Source organism: Anas acuta, chromosome 1, assembly GCF_963932015.1.
Source record: "Anas acuta chromosome 1, bAnaAcu1.1, whole genome shotgun sequence".
NCBI classification, from domain to species: Eukaryota; Metazoa; Chordata; class Aves; order Anseriformes; family Anatidae; genus Anas; species Anas acuta.
In genome coordinates this window covers 110,792,962-110,811,959 of record NC_088979.1, presented here as the reverse complement: position 1 = coordinate 110,811,959, position 18,998 = coordinate 110,792,962, and the positions used below count along the sequence as shown (strand labels likewise).

General features: G+C 36.1%; 1 long non-coding RNA gene across 1 annotated transcript; it reads right to left on the bottom strand.

The window, feature by feature from the left end:
- Nucleotides 1–9,986: 9,986 nt before the first annotated feature.
- Nucleotides 9,987–14,789, bottom strand: LOC137850222 (uncharacterized). Its single transcript, XR_011092379.1, has 3 exons — nucleotides 14,640–14,789; nucleotides 12,447–12,585; nucleotides 9,987–11,797 (listed from the first exon to the last, which is right to left on the bottom strand). It is a non-coding gene; the product is annotated as an uncharacterized lncRNA (long non-coding RNA).
- Nucleotides 14,790–18,998: the final 4,209 nt, after the last annotated feature.

Sequence of the window (18,998 nt, the reverse complement as noted above, 5' to 3'; positions counted from 1 at the left end):
TCAGATATTATCAGGAACGCAAGATGATGTCAAGTCTCCATCTCTTTACCTTTCTGAATCTTCATTGAGTTTTCAGCTTCCTCTCAGAATGAATGGAAATGAATGGAAAAGCTTCTCTGATTAAAACCATCCATTACTATCAAAAAAGGAAAAAAAAAAAAAGGTTCCCAAATCAGACAAAATTTCATACACTACACAGATTTTTTTTTTTCCTAAGTATGTATTTCATCCCAAGAGGACAGATGTGTGGTGTGCTTTTACTAACAGCAACAATATTGTAATATTTCAGGCAAAAAGTGTTGATGATCTTCCCACAATAGACAAAGAGCACAGATAAGCTCTGGATAGGTTCCTGGACACATCAATAGTACAGCTCTGTGTGGCTGGTTGTTTATAACACAGGAGACAAAAAGGAACTTTAATTTATTTCCTCATGGAATTTTGCCTCTAGCTCAAGCCTCTATATTTTAAAGGTCTATGCCGACTTCCCAAGATCCTTTTCTCCAGCTCATGTATTCCACAGTAGTATCCTCAAACTGATGATAAATTTGCTCTTGAAATAAATGATTTCAAGTTTCCTATTAGGGATACTGGCTTTTTTATTATTATTTATTGCCATCTCAAGAAATTTTATTCCTTCCTCCCAAAAGACAGCATTTTTCTGAACTTTCCTGAAAGGTATTTTCCTCATAGTTTGAAAATACTGCACCCTGGAGGAATAAAAATTATCCTCCAAGCAGTATTTTTTTCTATAGTTTTTCTAAACTTGCCTTTCTGAAGCTCTACACACATCCATCCAGCACTTGAAGCATACACTGGGAGTTCTCAGTCCAAGATACTAGCTGATACAGGTGACATGCCCGACTGTTGCTTCAGAAACATAGAGAGTGAAAAATTACAAGCCATATTTATTTTTAACATGATATTTTATAAGAGTTAATACTGCTGAAAAACAATTTTGAATTCTATGGTCATAGTGGGTCCAGTTCAGTGGCAGTCTTTACTTTCTTCTTTACGTTTTCCTCTTGGAAGTACTCCCACATATACCCTACTGCGAGGGAGGGAAAGTTAACTAGAAAGCTACTAGTTACTTTTATCTCCTAAAGCTGTATGAAATAAGTAGAGTGGGACCCAGTATCAATTAACAACAAACTGCTAGCCTGTATGTTATATTCATCTGGTTTTATTCCAAGATTAAAAAATAGGAAGAACATTGAAAAAAAAATCTGAATTTGTAGTCTTAAACAACTTTATGAAGTATCACTTCATGTGTGTGTGTGTACATAACTATGTGTGTTTATCTATGTGTATATATGTACATATATATGTTTAAGTCAATACATATATAAAGCAACAAAGAACAGATGTCTGCAAAATGTATACTGACCAGGAACACAAGAAAACACATTTTCTTGCAACTCTACTTGTTGAATGAAGTTGTGCAACTGAATACATGTATTGTTAAATACTGTTTACTGATCAGAACAGAATTAATTTCAAGCTGAACATGACAACATATCAAATGAGGGCTTTGATAGAAAAAAAATGTATTTTCCTTTTAAATAAAAGGCATGTAATTGTGTAACATTTACTTTAAGTTACATTTTACAGTCTTGAGGAATGAAACAAGTGTGTTCAAATTAGTCACTACAGCCCTGAATAGGATGTTTCAAGGAAAAGGAGCTTTCATGGGCAATGCCCTGCATAAAGCACTGCTCAGGATTGGGGGTTTTATACAGCACAAGAGGTCTGGCATGAGGTCTAGTACACAGGTTGCAGATTATGACAGTAAGGTGTTCGCAAAGAGAGGTACAAGTCTCCACATCCAGGTGGCTAGTAAGAAAAACCTTCAGGTACATGTACCAAGCCCTCATTGATTTATCACCCAAGATAAGCCCCAAGACTTGCAGAAAAGACAAGGGAGGACATGTAAAAGATATCCCATGTAAAACAAAAAGTCATGTAAAAGATTGGCTGGGGCCAATGCTCATAAGCACTCTGGAGACACAATGGAAGAGAAAAGGTAGGTAAAGATAAATCTCCATAACTTATCTCCAAAAGTTTTAATTCAATCAGTTTATATAATTAATGCAATTTTAAAATTTGAGAGAGCAGAAGAGAACAATCTGACCCTGTGCAGATGTGAAGACATCAACTATCTTCAAGTAAACCTCTGTGTTGTTCTAAAGGTATGCTTAAATGTTCAACAGATAAACTGGAAACCACTTTAGCCAGCTAACAAGCATATTTGCAGCCATGCAGAAGGCCAAAGAATGAACCTCAGTTTGGTACATAAAGCCCTAATTAAACTATTTGACATAAGCTCCATGCTGTTTAAGATCCAGTACTGATCTCTGAGGTAACAGTTCAAAGGAAATATCAAGAAAGCTCATTCTCAATTTGTGACTTCAGTTTTGGTTCACAATGCAAACACTTTTCAAAGCTTTAGTTGAAATCCCACAAATTAATTTTGCCATTATTTTATTTTATTTCTGATTAAAAGTACACGACTACAATTAATTGCTGTTTTTACAACAGCCACTTTTTAAAAGCTGTCAGAAAAGTATGGGGAAAAAGGATTAAGTACCAAGTTTTAATCAAAAGAAGCATTTACTGATTTCATTTCTTCAAGGGGTCTAGTATACATAAAAATCTTCCCCCTGAATCACACTGGAAGAAGAATTCGTTACTCTGAGGGAAGTGAGGCTGCCCAGGCTCCCCAGAGAAGCTGTGGATGCCCCATCCCTGGTAAGGCTGGATGGGGCTTTGGGCAGCCTGGTCTGGTGGGAGGTATCCCTGACCTTGGTGTGGAGGGGGTGGAACTAGGTGGTTTTTAAGGTCCCTTCTAACCTAAACCATTCTGTGATTCCACAATTCTATGATCTCCACCAGAAGATTTATATTTGAACAGATACAGTGAAATACCAAGCTTCTCGATCATATAAGTGTAGTAACCTGCAATAGAATTTAATAGGACAGCACAATAAAGGTTCAAATGACGGTATTTTGGAAATTAATTCACACATTTCAGAACAACAACAGCAAAGATTTTTGCTTTAGATATTAACTGTCACTGCAGGGTAACATATTACCATAACGTGTTGCAAAACACACTATTGCAATTAACACATGTCTAGACAAATGATCGGAAGAAATGTGGAACAAACTGTAGCTCAAATGAGATGAACCAAATTGAATTTGGATGAAAGATTAGCCTTAAATTATGCAGGTAATATTTAGTGACCTAAAAATGTAACACACTTTGTCTTAAAAATATATATATATAAAAATAAAATAATAAAAAAAAGCTAACAATCAGCATAATGAAGTAATACAAGATGTTACAGCTGTGAGACTGTACTGCCACAGTTAAGGTAGACTACACTGTAATTTACATTCCCTATTTCACTTCTGACAACTGTAAAAAAGCCATTAACCTCCTGTTTGAGACCCATCTGCTGAAAGATCAAGCCCCCCACCCCCTGCCCTCAGCCCTGACACAAACAACAGGTCCAAACAGAAAGTACAAGCAGAGCAGAGCTGGCAAGGAGCTTCACTCGGTACTATTTGGTGGAACTGCCTATGTATCTGCATCAAAGGGAGGTAAAGAGATTAAAGGCAAAATACAAGGAGGCAGCCAGAGCAAGCACAGAGAAAAGTCTTTCTACCTTTCTCCCTCCTCCCATGGCTTCCCTAAGGGAGCACTTTGAACAAAAATACTGACAAGAAAAGAGTTTGGAGCTCCTCTTTGAAGGTGGTTATGCTCTGGGATACCACATGAATTCTCTGCACATCCACCACTGGTAAGGCTCTGCACTTGCAAAGGCTTTGCACTTTGTACATTCATTACAGAAAATGCCATGACTGAAACATTAATCTTCTCCCCCAGCTGAAACAGCCTAGTAAACAATTATTTCTGGCTAATACTTCAATCAAAATGCATGCATGTATAATGCTGCTGGAGTTCTTCACCATCGGTCAAAATAGAAAAGCCACTTCCATAAAGCAAGGCATTTAAAAGCTGTGGTCTCCAAAATGGCACGCCAGAGAATATTTTCTTCTTTCAACATATTTAACTCCTATTAATAGTAATAGGAGCTTGGCATGCATCAAAGGATAATATGACTTCCAGATTTAATATATATTTGCCATTATGGTTAAAGATACCCGTAAGTATTATATGAAATAACTGTCAGTTCCTAGATTTGTTCCAGAGTATAAATCTTTTCTATTAGTATGTATAAGGCATAGCTTAATGTGACTGCTTAAATGGAAAAGAATATGCCTAATCAGAGAAACTATGATGGTTTCTCATAAAAGGCAGGGGACATCTTTTGTTTGCATTTTGCTTTCTGCTTTCTATCTTTGACTCATGTTTTTTCTACAACAGAGAAGATATAGCTTTGTTGTGGAGATCACATGTAATTATTATCTTGGTTTCTTTTCATTGATTTAAATTTAAGTAAAAGGCTTTTTTTTTTTTTATCTTCATAGTACTTCTAAAAATAATAAGAGAAGCACACTATTTTATCTCATAAATATTTTTGTTAAAGAAATAAGAGTATAAGGATATCCTTTTATGCATGAAAAAAGGTTAGGGAATATGAATATATTTACAAAAATATATTTAAAACATCACAGGGATTCTGAAACCCGCAGAAACTCAACTGTAATATAGTTCCCATTATTCTTTCCTTTGCAGAATGACGTCTAGGTATTAGAAAAGGAAACGAGGGCAGAGCTTTGCCCCGACAGGTTGCAAACAGGATGTTGTGCCCTCACTGTTCCTGTGTTCATCTCTGGGGTCAAATACATCATATGCCTTTTATTGGCTGAGATGCTTTGGGATTTTTTCTCAGAGATTTCTGCTACTTGACAGAAAACACGCCTTTCAAGAGAATTCACAGCATCCCAATCATTTGCAAACCAGGCTGAGGACACAGAGGAGGGAGGAGCTATCTACCTGACAGTAGACAGAGCTCAGCTTCAGATAACTTTGTCTTACAGTTTCACCTTCTCAATCTGGGCCATTCTATGATAGCCAGGAGAAGGAAAGTTAGGCTTAGATCTGGGTTACCTCTGCATTAAGCGTAGGTTATGTGGATGTCAGATTCTTCTCTGTGTTTTTCTCTGGATGAAAAGTCACAGATTTTCCTCACAGGTTACCTTTCTTTACCTCTGATCAGCCTGTTGATTTGTTCAGACTCTTTCTAGTTATGCTATGCTATTTCTGACATGAATTTGTATCTTCATTCCTTAAGGATATTTGTTTCTAATTTTCTTCGATTTCTGTAGCTTCTTCCTCCATCTTATTTATGGCTCTGTGATCCTTTCAGATGTGCTTGGGACATGCATCTTTTACTTAGTCCCCAGTGATCAAATCCAAATTTCACATCATTTCTTTTAAAGCAACTTATTGTTTCTTTTTGTATAGTCCCCTCAGTAGAAACTGACTGCTAGATGCAGTTATTTTAATCATCTAAAGACTTCATGATGGCAGGTACCCAAACTACTTTTGGAAGTTTTCCATCAACTTTTTATTTCACTGGCATAATACACTGTAGAGAACTTTAAAAGACAGAAACAAGGAGTCCTTTCACTCTCCTGTCCTTCCTTCATCTCACGCTATCCATGAAAGAAATTTGTCTTCCACTTCATCCAAAAAGATCTTGGCCACCTTAAAACATTCACTAATAATAACAGTAAACTTCAGAAGAGCCTCCAGTCACTTGCAGGCCAAAAGTTTGCTCTGCAAAACATCAGATTTACCTGGAACACTGTAGCAGAGTTCAATGACCTGAGACTTACAAGGTGCATAGCGTGCCAGCAACCACTGTCAACAGCTGATGCAGGAGAAAGCTTGTTCCAGAGAACTCCTAAGAGTCTGAAAAGCCAAAGTGCAGCCTAAGGTTATCACAGAGGAACAGTGTGTTGCACAGAGCAGCAGCTATAAATAACGCACAAAGAAAACAGTTTTGTATTTGTTTGTGTCTGAGTACATATACCAGAGATGGATTAAAGCCTCTTTTCTCTCTCTCTTTTTTTTTTTTTTTTTTTTTTTTTTTGAGCAACACATCAGATTAATTCAACAACCTCTTCACCAAAGAATGCTCTCATGGGATGGCATGTTCCTCTTCTCCTCTTCTTCCAGGAATCCAATTTTTCTTGTTCAAAATAAGACTATTGAATGTTCAACTTCTGAGACTATGCCCTTTTCTTTTGGCCCTTGGTAGGGCTCTAGCTGCTCCTTCCTGCACTGTTCAGTCTCAAAACCAAGCCAATCCTCTCTTTACTCCTTCCTCCTCCCTATTGTGTAGGACTTCACAAACCACCAACTCTGGTGCCCAGCACAAAAACATGTTCTACTCCTGTCACCCAAAAGCCTTCTCAATCTCAGCAGCTCATTCCCCAGTGCTGTCCTCCATGAAGACCAGGTAATCTTAATCCACCACCTGAGTTTTAGCTTCACAGCAACTGTCATGAGACACTGAGCATAACAGTTTCTAGAGCAAAAGAAACACATCTCCCACCACAAAGTGAGCCATTTAAAAGCAGCCCATTGAAAATGCAGCCTTGGCTGGCTGGCAAATAAATGGGGACCAATCCAACACCATTTTTCAGAAGGAACTGGAAGCAGAAACCTGCCTACTGCCTGTGCTGAACCTGCACCCAGCCACCACTTCTGCTCCTTGCCAGAAACCTATGATGTAGAAGTCCTGTGGATTAATCTCAACAGAACGCCATCGTTACACAAACCACTATGAACTGATGTCTCCTAAATCCCTGTCTGAAGTTATTAATATGCAAATGATGTTCCTAGTCCCTTCACAGCATTGGGAGTTTAACAGTTTAATAATCTCTGGCCTTTAAGATGAGAAGCTAATTGTATTTTACTACTTCCTTGGTGAACCGGTACCAAGCTTAAGGTAACATACACCATTGTTAGTACATATCTGGGCTGGTAATAAGAGCAAATCCACAACAAAGCTTCACAGAGCAAAGAAATATACGTAAAAGTAAAACCTAATGATAGTGATGGAGAAGTCTGGCAGCAGAAAGCATGTGTCAGCAATTTCACAAGAAACAGCAACAGCTTTCCATTTTATTTATTTTCTATTTGATATCTAGGAGTCTGAAAGGTAGAACTGAAGAAGATAGGTTCCCTCCTCACCCCACCCTTTTTTCAAATACTCCAGTATTGATTTCCATGAGGCTCTAAACTGGCAGATTGTCTTTGAACCTGAAATAATTTTTTATCTAGATTACAGATCATTTCCCAGCAACTGTTATTACAATTATTCACTGTATTTTGAAATATCATCAGTGAAATACAATGAATAGGAAAAAATAATGAATTCATGAAGTGCTTTAATCTTGCCCACCTGTTCTGAAAGTGAGCCATTTACTCTCTTCAAAGTTATTAAGATGGCATGAAAAGATACAAACCTGAATCTTTAAACTGCTGGGGTAGGATAGGCTTTATGGTTATCTAAGAACTTAATTGCAAAGCTGAATCATAAGTTTTTAGTCTTTAAAGAACATTAAGTCTTCATCCACATGTTATGAGAAGCTTCAAGAATTAGAAACATTTTAAAAAAGTGGTATTTATCAAAAAAATAGATCTTTACTGTAACAGGGCAGTAGTGACAAAAGTATTTTACCTACACAACTGCCAAAAATAATTAAAAACTCACACACAGCAAAATCTACTCAAGCGTAACTAAGATGTTTTCCACAGTGCAGCAAATGACAAGTGTAATTACTAGGCTATGAAGAAAATTATCACCATGGAATCATCATAAAATTGGATTAAAATTTGGATTACATAAGAATATGTACTCTGTAGATTGCTGGACTTAGTAGCCCTATTCAAAATTTGTATACAAGGCAAATTGGTAGGGTTGTTAGAAAGGCCAAGTTCAAAGCCATTGTAAAAAATACCTAAATTTTATCCATGCTTTCAGATAGCAGCTATTATATTTGTAAATGTTAAACTATAATATGTTCCATCTCACAAACAGAGAGCCATATGACTGTCTTTTCATAAAGAGAGAAAAAAAGACATTTCCATATGTATATATGTCATCTGGACACTAACTTCTTGTTATCCCAGCTGTCAATATAAGGAGTGGGAATCCTGACCAACTCATAACTGGCACGTGTGAATTTTACGCAGTTCTGATCAGAAATCTGCTGAGGTGCCAATGTTCTCAATAGCCAAGGGGCCTGTGTGACCTGACCATATGCTATCTCTTAACACAACAGATTCGTGTCAAAGCAAAGCAGTTTGAATGTTTTCAGTGCTCATTCATCATGGCCTGCAATCTGTAAACAGTTTGAAATCACTTTACCTAGCCATACACTAGAACCACTGATTTCAGCTTGAAACATGAGCTTTCTGTTTGGAGATGGGCTTGAAGTGCCTCTGCAGACCTGACTATCTTCCATGTTTTGAGGAAATGTGATTGGAATCTGCGTTTCATCTTGTTGGGACTAAGAACATAAACTACAAGTAACATGACTGCTTAACAAGAAAACAACTGACTATTAGCTTCTATTGAGGGAAGATACTTGATAAATATTATTCCTAGAATCACAGCAAGAAAGGATTGAACAGATACTGCTCTGAAGATAATAATAAATAATAATAATAATAAAGATACTGGAAACTGGATTTCTTGAAAGCCCAGTATGGTCAGTCCTGACTTCTTGAAAGTCCAGCAGTTACTGCAAAGGCCACAATCAAATGCCAGGCACTCTTCAAAATCAAACCTCATTTACGGGTATAAAATACTGCAGTAGAAATGTACGCAGGACCCAACTGCAATAAAATAAAAAATGAGTAGTTGCAGAAGAAAAAAATCTTTAAAAGAAAAACTTTAAACTTAATAACCTGACCCAGCACCTTACTTTTCTTTGTTGGAAAACTACTGAAAGGTTTCTCAGGCAAAGGAAGAACTTAACTTAAACTGTGGTTTCGTTGTAGTTCAGAAGGCTTTATCACAGGTGTCAATACAGACAACATAACTCAGTCTGTGCTTTTCCTTGAACAGACTTCATTTCAAACTTACTAATATTTGCAAATCTAGAACCTTCTAGGAACTATAAACTCATTCTAAACAGTAAGCAAGCAAGTGAAGTCAGTCAGACTGCTTTAAAAATTGGAAAATCCATTTGCCAATAATCACTCCTTCTTTCTTTTTGTCCCTGTGCATAATCTTAGCAAAGAATTATAGAAATGAAAACCTGAAATAAGATTAGTTTATTGGAGCAATACAGCTTTATGAGTACCTTATAAATAGGTGAAATCTCCCCAATAAGAAAAAAAACGCTTGCAGAAATGGGTGGTGACAAAAATAAAATGGACAACCTAATTAATGTCAGTTATGATGACTTTAAATGCCCTTACATCCTTATTATTTTGGCCATACTTTGCTCAGCATGGAAACAACCACTGATTTTAATCTCCTTTTACCATGGCTCGTCTGGGTTCATGCATATATGAACAAGCACAGTTACATTTTTACTCCCAACATGAAGCTCAGAAGTCCTACTAGGAACAGAAATCCCTCTCACAGGTAGCTTGGCATTGCTCCCAACTAACAGAAGTACGCTGGCATGAGACAAACATACAGTCTGAACTGAAGAGATATTCAGAAAGGAGATGGTCTTACTCTTCCCTTACCTGCATACAGCAATGTATTTCTTTGCTGGAGAAATAATGAAGTGCCTGGAGGAAGACCTCTTCAGCAAAAAACATAGCCTCATTGGCAGCAGTTTCTTCATTTCTTCCCAAGCACTCTAATTACACCTTGGTCAGTTCTTACTCTAAACAACAAACACAACTCAAAGCACACCATGCTTAACAGCTTTCTTTGGGATTTAAAAACAAAAACAACACAAAAACAAAACAAAACAAAACAAACAAAAAAAAAAACAACACGGTATTTCCAACTTGCATTTAAGTTTTTTTTTCTGCAGTAACATTTTTTTGTAGCTATACTTTGACAATTTCATGTTATGCAATAAAGTTGTTTTTCTGCTTAAAATTAAAAAGTCATTATTGATAATTTGGCAAATGCTTCAGAATTCCTTAGTGCTATACTACGTCACTTACTGGCCCCCAGCAGATGGCTTCTTTTAGAAGGCATTTTCTTTTATTGAGGTCAAAGCTAGAAAAATTCCACAGCAGTCAAAAATGTTTTACCCATACCACAGTGGACATTTCTGTGAGCATTACTGAAAATTAACAAAGGGTAATAGTTTTATTTGTCTTGCAAAAGCAGTATAGTATTCTACATTACAGGACACAGGTGTTCTGGCAACAACACTCAAACTGCAAAAGTATATGTAACTGATTGCAGGGAGACACGTATATTAACTTTTACAGGAATTTTCCATACAAGTCCTTCTGAATTTCTTTTGCTCCTAGAGAGTTCACATTGTAATTAAGAATCAGCAATGAAATACAAAACAATATAAAGAATTATAGCAGTAATTAATGTCATTGCTTTCAAGCTGAAAAAAAAAAAAAGTAATTTGTTAATGAAAATCACTACTGGATAACAGTAGCTGTTAACAGAAAGAATTGTTATAATAAATTACACTTCATAAATGAATATTTATTAGAAAAGCCCTCCTAATCCACACGTGTCACATTTTATCAGTAAAATGAACACAGTAGTTTAACCAAGACATCCAATAGTCCGGTTTCTACTATCCACACATAAACAAGCCCTTATGTGACATAATCACAAATAATCACAACATATTTGGGAAACCTGTGGTAGGAAATGCTCTAGGACAAAATCCTCTCTGGGAGAGGCCTCCAGTTGCTCTAGGGCTCCCAGCAGTCTGCTGCTGAGAGGAGAGGGCTGGGCATGCTGGCAGGTCTCAGGACAGCTTGGGATCCATTTGTCTTGCAACTTCATATTAGATTATACAGCATTATCACAGCATCAGGGTAAGCAGCATAACAGTTCCCTAGGGCGGTTCACATCTAGCTTCCCCAGAACAGCGCACAGCTCAGACACCACCAACTGGGCAATCCCAAAACAAATCACTGGCTTAGTCTCTCGCATGGAGAGTACTCTTTGGACATACCCCTTGCCTACTGCTGCACAGTCCTGGCACAAAGCTGCGACAGTTGTCATTAAAACCCTGCAGGAGATGGCACACTGCAGACCTCTGGGAGCAGAGGGAAGGAGCGGTGCAGCTGCTAGAGACTCTACAGGATCCCCTATTTCATGTTGTGGCCCAGGTCCTGAATTCAAAGATTGTACAAAGAATAGCAAGAAACTGAACAAACTACAGAAAGGCCTTGTTTGTGGAAACTCAGACCACTCTTGCAGATGTGCTTTATGGGAAGGTTATTGGCCTGCAAGGTTATTGGCTTTGCCAATCAAAAGACTATCCTACTGAATGCATTTGGAAAAAAAAAAAAAGTTTCTTACAAAAGATATGTATCAATAAGTTACACGAAACAAGGGGAGCTCTAGTGCTAACAAACCCTGGGCAGTACTTTTGCAAAAATTGAAAATACCACCTGAGAAAAAAAAAAATAAGCTGGCAAGAAGAATAAAAAAGTTTAACTACTGCCTTAGTCATTTCAAAGCTGATTGGTAATGTGATAGATGAACTAATACCTTGTTTTCATTGTATACATTGATTTATATGCTAGTTGTATCATTAGTCATGGTGTTTGTGAAGCTTTCTTTGGCACCGTACAACTCCATTCAGAAGCATTTTGAGGTTTCCCCAATGACTCCAGTCAGACCCACGGTACAACCTCATTAGACTAGGAAAGATAGAAAAGGGCAGACAGAAATGAGAGACACAACCAATGATACAGGCATGACAAATAATACCGAGTACCAAAACAGAGGGAAAAGATTTTTCAAAAGTATATTCCTTCCTTAGCTCCAAAAAAGTAAGTTATTTAGATATAAGTGTCTAACAATTGGCAAAAAAAAAAAAAAGGCAAAAAACCAAAAAACAAACAAAAAAAAAAACAATCTCTACAAAATTTCATGTATTAAGTCTGTGACACACACAAAAAATTATATATAAATAAATAAAAGACATTCTATTCCTTAGCAACATTGTACAAAGTTGGCAACAGTAACAGGATATAGGGATTTCAAAATCCAAAAAATAAAAATAAAAAATAAAAGTCAGACTAGTCACTGTATGTGTCAGCATGTATACTTAGTGACTTGTATCTTCTGGACATGAGCTAAAGGTGACATGTTAACTGTCTAATATTCCATACAGAAACAAATGATAAAATACAACATATAATGAGCTGCGAGATAATAAATGGATCAACTGTATAACTGCATTTAGTGGGCATCTATCTAGCTACATATTGCAAAACCTTCATAAAAAGAGAAGTAATCACAAAGGTGACAAAACCAAAAATCTACCAAACAAACAAAAAAACATACCTCATTCAACAGGATAAGATATATCCTTTTTGTAAATAAAAGCCACCTCAAAATCCTTGGATATAGCTTCATTTTCTGCTCCATAGAGGGCTTTTCTTCTCTGCTCTTGGTTGTGGCATGTGTTGAGGTACTGCATGTTCTGTGGAGAGCAAGAGATTTGCAACATAGATTGAAGCACAAAATACAGTTTAAAACATATTCACTTACACAATAAAAGTGCACAGATATTCAGACTGTTTCAGCTGCACAACGTTTCTGTAGTTCAGTCTTGATCTTGACCTTTATTCAAGCATGAGCATGCACTGCTTTAATTACTTGCATTCACCAATTGTGTATTTATTTTAATTTTAGTGCTACCACTACCTTTTGTCTTCAACTTGAAAAGCAAAAATACAAGTTTCTAGAGATCTAGCTCTTGTTCAGCCAGGTGCTCTTCTGCATGCTTACCTTCATGCACTATTATTACATTCAGAGTTTCAGAAGAGGACTGTTCTTCTAGCCCTGTGAGCCTTTACCCAATTACAAATTGAAAATCACTACAGAGGACTGTAACTGTTTTCATCAGCTATGCATTTCACTCTATATTTAAGAATGAATCCAGTTGTCTTGAATGCTTATCAACTGTTACTCCCTCAAAAAACACATGCCACAGATCTCAGAGACAAGATTCATGATACTGATTAAAGCATATTGTTTACAGTCCATAAACACTTTTTTTTATGATGGTTTCATCATAAGGTAATTCCATTCTAGGAGTGTAATTAACATATTTTCCAGGGCTCATTAATCTTTATTTATTCATTCAGTGAACACAAACCATATCTATTAAAAGAAAAATCAAGACATGAACTTTAATTTAAACCACTATTTTACTAATTGTGTTTAAGTTTAGGAAAGCCTAATACATAATCCTAAAATCAGTTTTCCCTTTCTTTATATTTAATTTACAAAAAAGCCTTTGAATAAAAAACATCCTCTATAAGACCTAGTCTCCTCCCCTTACTTTGACTGCAGTCAGTACCAGTGAATTTTTACAAGTCAAAGTAGGCATTCTTTATGTCCAACAAGTTTGTTTCCTTATGAAACCACCACAGTGCATCAGAAAACAAGGTGGTGGGTTTTGTTGTTTTTATTTGTTTGTTTCATTGTTGAAGCACCCATGACATAAACAGGGCTTCTTTGTATAAGTTTGTTTTATTATTATGGAAAAATTGCAGGAAGATCTTTCAAAAGATGAAAAAACATCAGGCAGATGCAGATTGATACACAAGAAGCTTCACAAAGTAACACATCAGTGGAGTTCACCAGGACAGCATAAAAATATCATAACCACTGTCAAGTTTTTCAGGCATCAAAAGGAAGGATTCTTAAGAGAAGAGGAAGAGCAACTTAAGAACAGTGATGATACTTCAGGTGTTACAAAGCATGTACAAATGCAAGTGTATTAAATATCTGTTCTGAATGGCTGCCTATTTCAATAGTTCTGCAGCATCTCAAACACACCAGTGTTGCATGGGTATGTGAATCATTTCTTTTTAAATCAAAGGGAATTATCAACAGCCAGAAATTTGGTATTATCAGTTAAGAAGTTTTCTGTGTGAAGCATTTCAACAGCTGCTAATTACTATAAAAACAAAATCCAAACAACAGCAATGATAACAACAAAGAAAAGCCACAAACTGCTTGTGGACAGCAAAAAGGAAAGAGTAAATTAATTAGTTTTTCACACTGTTGTGGTTTAAACCAGCAGGCAGCTCAGCCCAACACAGCTGCTCATGCGCTTGCCCCAGTTGGGAGTGGGAGAAGAATCAGGGAGTTAAAAGTGCAAGAACTCATGGACTGAAATGAAGACAGTTTACTAGGTGAAGCAAAAGCCATGCACATAAGCAAAGAAAAACCTCACCTGGTACTGAAGTCAAAAAGGACAATGAATTTACAGGTGATTTTACAGCTGGATGGGAAGGAGGATGAATTAAAAAGGCAGAGTGGTCTACTTCCTTATGCATTCGTGTACTTCATTCAATCTTGTGTCTAAGAAATTAGATGTAGGAATTTATTTGCTACTTCCCACCACCAGGCAGGTGCTCAGCCACTCCCAGGACAGCAGAGTTCATCATGCAGAATAGTTTCTTGGGAAGACAAATACCATCACTCTGCACATCCCCCACTTCCTCCTCCTTTCACTCAACTTACATTGCTGAGCATGACTCTACATGACATAGGACACCCCGTTGGGCAGCCTGGGCCAGCTGTCTTGGCTGTGTCCCCTCTCAGCTCCTGGTGTGCCCCCAGCCTCCTTGCCAGAACTAAAAAGTCCTTGGTTCTGTGTAAGCACCGCTCTGCAACAACTACAGACATCAATGTGCTATCACCATTATTTTCATCAAAAATTGAAGACACTACATTGTGTTTCCTCTATGAAGAAAATTAACTCTGTCCGAGCCAAAACCATCACACACACAAACGCACACATTTTCAGTGTTTAATCCTTCTCTGCAATTAAGAGGCTGGGACAACATGCAGAATGGGTGAATACATTCATTCTCTTATAGCCATAGCAAAAAATAACAAGCAAATAATAATAAATTAAATGAGGTGTAAAATGAGATCTATAATTTATGGGTTTTCTGCTGACCATTTAAGTGGCAGTATTATTTTAAATGTTATTTTCACAGAATGTCAGGCTCTGACATACAATATATCAAATACAAAGTTAATTGCATGAGAATATAAATTAACAGGCATTTCCGAATGACAAAAAGTAAACACTGCCAAGACAGAAATTAATGAAATACTATCAATAAAATGTCAAAGTTTTTCTTTCACATAAGGGAAAAAAATGTCTTGCAACCACTGTTTTACAAGTTCAGCAGATATTTTATTTAGAGGCAGACCTCTTTCAGACAGTATTTACAAGTAACAGCTTGCCTATCTATCTGTGGAAATTAAAGAACTAAAGGTACTAGCTGCCCTCAACTAAAATGCATTTCTCCACTCAGAGAAATGAGTTTAAAATGTAAAACTTAATATACTAGATGAGTAAGCCCAAATCTGAAATGTGAATCATTCAACACTTCCACTGAAACAGTAATTGGTAATTTCTTTAGGAAAGAGATCATCTCTTTGTTCAATGTTTAAATAACTTTCAATACACTGAATTTTTGATCCCTGGTATTTTAATTTAAACAATAATAATCTGTTGAAAAATGGAGAAAATCTTGTACTTGGTTCATTTATGATACCAAAAAAAAAAAAGAAAAAGAAAAAGAAAAATACAGAAAAATGTTCATCTGACGTTAGTCTAAAACACTATTTTGTGATCTTTGGGATTGACACAAACTGTTCATCTCTGTTCTGTTTGGTTTCAACATCACAAGTCTCCTAAAATAAAATGATAATAATAAAAAAGTAATCAAAACCAAAATTGTTTAAGATATAAATTATATTTTTACAACATGGGTTTACTGAAATCAGACCAAAGTTATAAAACACTTGCATTACATGCATTTTTGATTTAACAAAGATAATTTTGGCCGAAGAATTTTGTTTCACAAGAATATGTGTCCATTTTCTAGACATCCTGAAAACACTATCAACATGTAGGGGGGAGTTGTTTGTTTGTTTGTTTGCTTTCTCTTACATAGTTCTCAAGTTCTTTCAATTTTCACGTGAATAGTATTTTCAGAATAGGAGTTTCATCCTTCCTGAAACACAGGTATCCCCAAGACAGATCACGTACACAAACAGGAATGTACGGTCAGTAGATTATTAGAGAGGTTTTAACAAATTTGAAATGAGACTCCAAATCAGCAGTTTTCCACACAGCTCTAAAACCAGGAGTTCTGGCTATGAAAGGGGCATGAATCCTTTTTCACTGCATTCAGCTCCTCATCTCTCCCTAAAGTCAGTGGATACAGGAAATTATTTGCTCTCAAAATAACAACTTGGGTGGTGTTATTTTCTTTACTGACTTAGCTCAGGTGATCTTCCTCAGACAACACTTCTTTTGATTGTTCTTTTTTAGCACACATTTGTGTGTGACCTAAAGGGTCAAACAGACTTCATCAGGGGAATGGGGGGGATAATTTGCCAGTTTCTTTCAGGGACAGAGCATAAAGCCTAAAAAAATTAATGCAAATAGAGAGCACTCGGCACCTCACAGGAGTTATTCAGCAGTCCCCTGCACCACACTGCATGAAGAAAAATGATTTTAGGTATCTCAGAAGAACAGAAACCAATCTTTGAAAACATTTCTTTAAAAATGTTGAATAGGTTAGCCAGATAGGCAACAAAACAAAAAATATATACAAGGCTTTTAAAAGTGATCGGAATAGCATCTCTGTCCTGTAAACAGTGTACAGAAAGAGACAGAAAAGGGAAATGCTATAATCTTAATGAGCAATGGCGTAACAAGGATATAGCATTTGAGCATCTTCTGCACCCTATTGCTTAAATTTGGAAAGTTACACATCAGAAGTTTATCTGTTCACAACAGCTGGCTTTCATAAAAACATTTAAGCTGTCAGAGCAGTCTCAGCTGTTACTACTTTACCTAGTGTCTCTTCAGTAACACAAACACACCAGTAAGTGTGAGGTGGAGCAGGAAGAACAAAACTGTGTGGATAATGTATTGGTTATTAACATGCAGTGTCCTTGGAGCATAAAAGCCCAAATTAACACTTAACGCCATGTATTATGAATGTTGCTCAAAAGCTATGATGTAGGAGAGACTGAGAAACAACAGTGTGCAGTGACAAAACCTTGAAGCACTGTTTTCTCTATATATTTATGTACTTCATTTGCTGCTATATTAATCATTATTGCAGCTGTTTATTTTCAACTAAAGTTTTCCTTAAATAACCTGAGCCAGTAAGAATCCTTCTACACATCAGGCAGTGCACAAGCACATCTAAAAAAAAAAATAAAAAAAAAAATCTTCATTTTAAAGAATCTCAGGAAAAAAAAATAGTTCAGTATTCTCATGGTTCATAGACAATAATCAATAACATATTATTACTTTACCAATTCAATTCTTTCCTTTTTTAATATTATATATTTTTTATGAGTTCACTTTCAGTACTGGTTTTCCTTTCTCACTTTTTTTTTTTGTCATTGTTCAGAGCTTTGTGAGTCTTTCCTTTTAAACAGAACTAGACATTGATAACTTCATCAGATTTTGCAAAGGGTTCTAGCCAAAACCAACCTGCATTTATGGTGGATACGCTAAAGGTTGAGAATAGTGCTTCTCAAGTCTTTGGCTTCAAGACAAATGCCGTTCTGACTAGAACAAACCTTAAAGTGTAGAATGAATCTACCTGCAGGTCAGCTTTGTTTTGTGGCCAGTACTACTGTTGACTGTGCCTTCAAAAACTATGCTATAGGCATATAAAACTGAAAAAGAAGCTAAAATGCATAAGAGTGGAAACTCTAGTGTTCTCTCTTTGTTTTGATGGTTAAGATGTTACTAGTCCTTGCAGTATAAAATGGTCCTGTTATTTCAGGTATATCAACCCTCCCAATACACTAAGCAAAGCTGTTATTATTTTGGCTATTATTCTCTTGAATTTTGACCTACTCCATTGAGTTTTTGATGTTTAAGAAATAAGTTCTCTATCCAAGAAGATAAAAAAAAAAAAAAAAAAAAAAAAAAGTTAATTAATCACTAACAAGTTGATTCAACTGACCGTGTGTGTGGGAGAGAGTGACGGGAGAAAGATCAGTTGAAACTTCTGCCTGAAAAATCTGAATTGGAGAGAAAATAAAATGAAATTAAAAAAATGCACTGGCAAAAACAGAACAATGAAAGACACCATCAAAATAGATACAATTACTTACAAATAAATGAGGTTTATTGTTTCTGATCAAAATTCATCATTCTGAAATCATTTTGTTCCTATTCTGAAAGTACGCAAACAAAGCTATTATGATTCCTTTTTACTGCAGGATAAAAAATACAATACCTCTATAATTGCAGCAATTTAATTTTTTTGTTCTGTTTGAGATTGCATATTGTAAACCAACTTTCCAAGTAAGTGAGAGATTGATGCCACTTGTATTTGAAACTTATTAGGACACCATTTTAAGAACCAGGAAACTGCAAAAGACTTCTAAAAACACAACCCCTCATCAGAGTCTCAAGAATCTACTTTGGACATTTTTCAAAAGAAAGCAAGTCCCATCTCAAAAGATTTTGGTCAAAAATAATAATATAGATTCATTGCTCATTTTCCTAACCTTCATGTTAGTTACTGCTTCAGAGCTGAAAACGAACTACACATATCTTTCACCAACTTTAAAATAATTTCCTTTGATGCACTTCTCCAACTGTCTTAAAAAATAAAATTCATAGTGTCTTCTCACCTTTCTTAACTTGCAAGTCTCAAACACAATGACACCTTGCAGAAATTACACAATGCAATTACTAACACCTATTTTCCTCTCCCTCCATTTATAGGCAATTGGCCAAAAATTCATGAGACAAGACAACAGCAGTCCCCAAGTGTTTTTTATTTGTTTAAATTTGTTTAAATGTTTATTTGGATATACCATCAC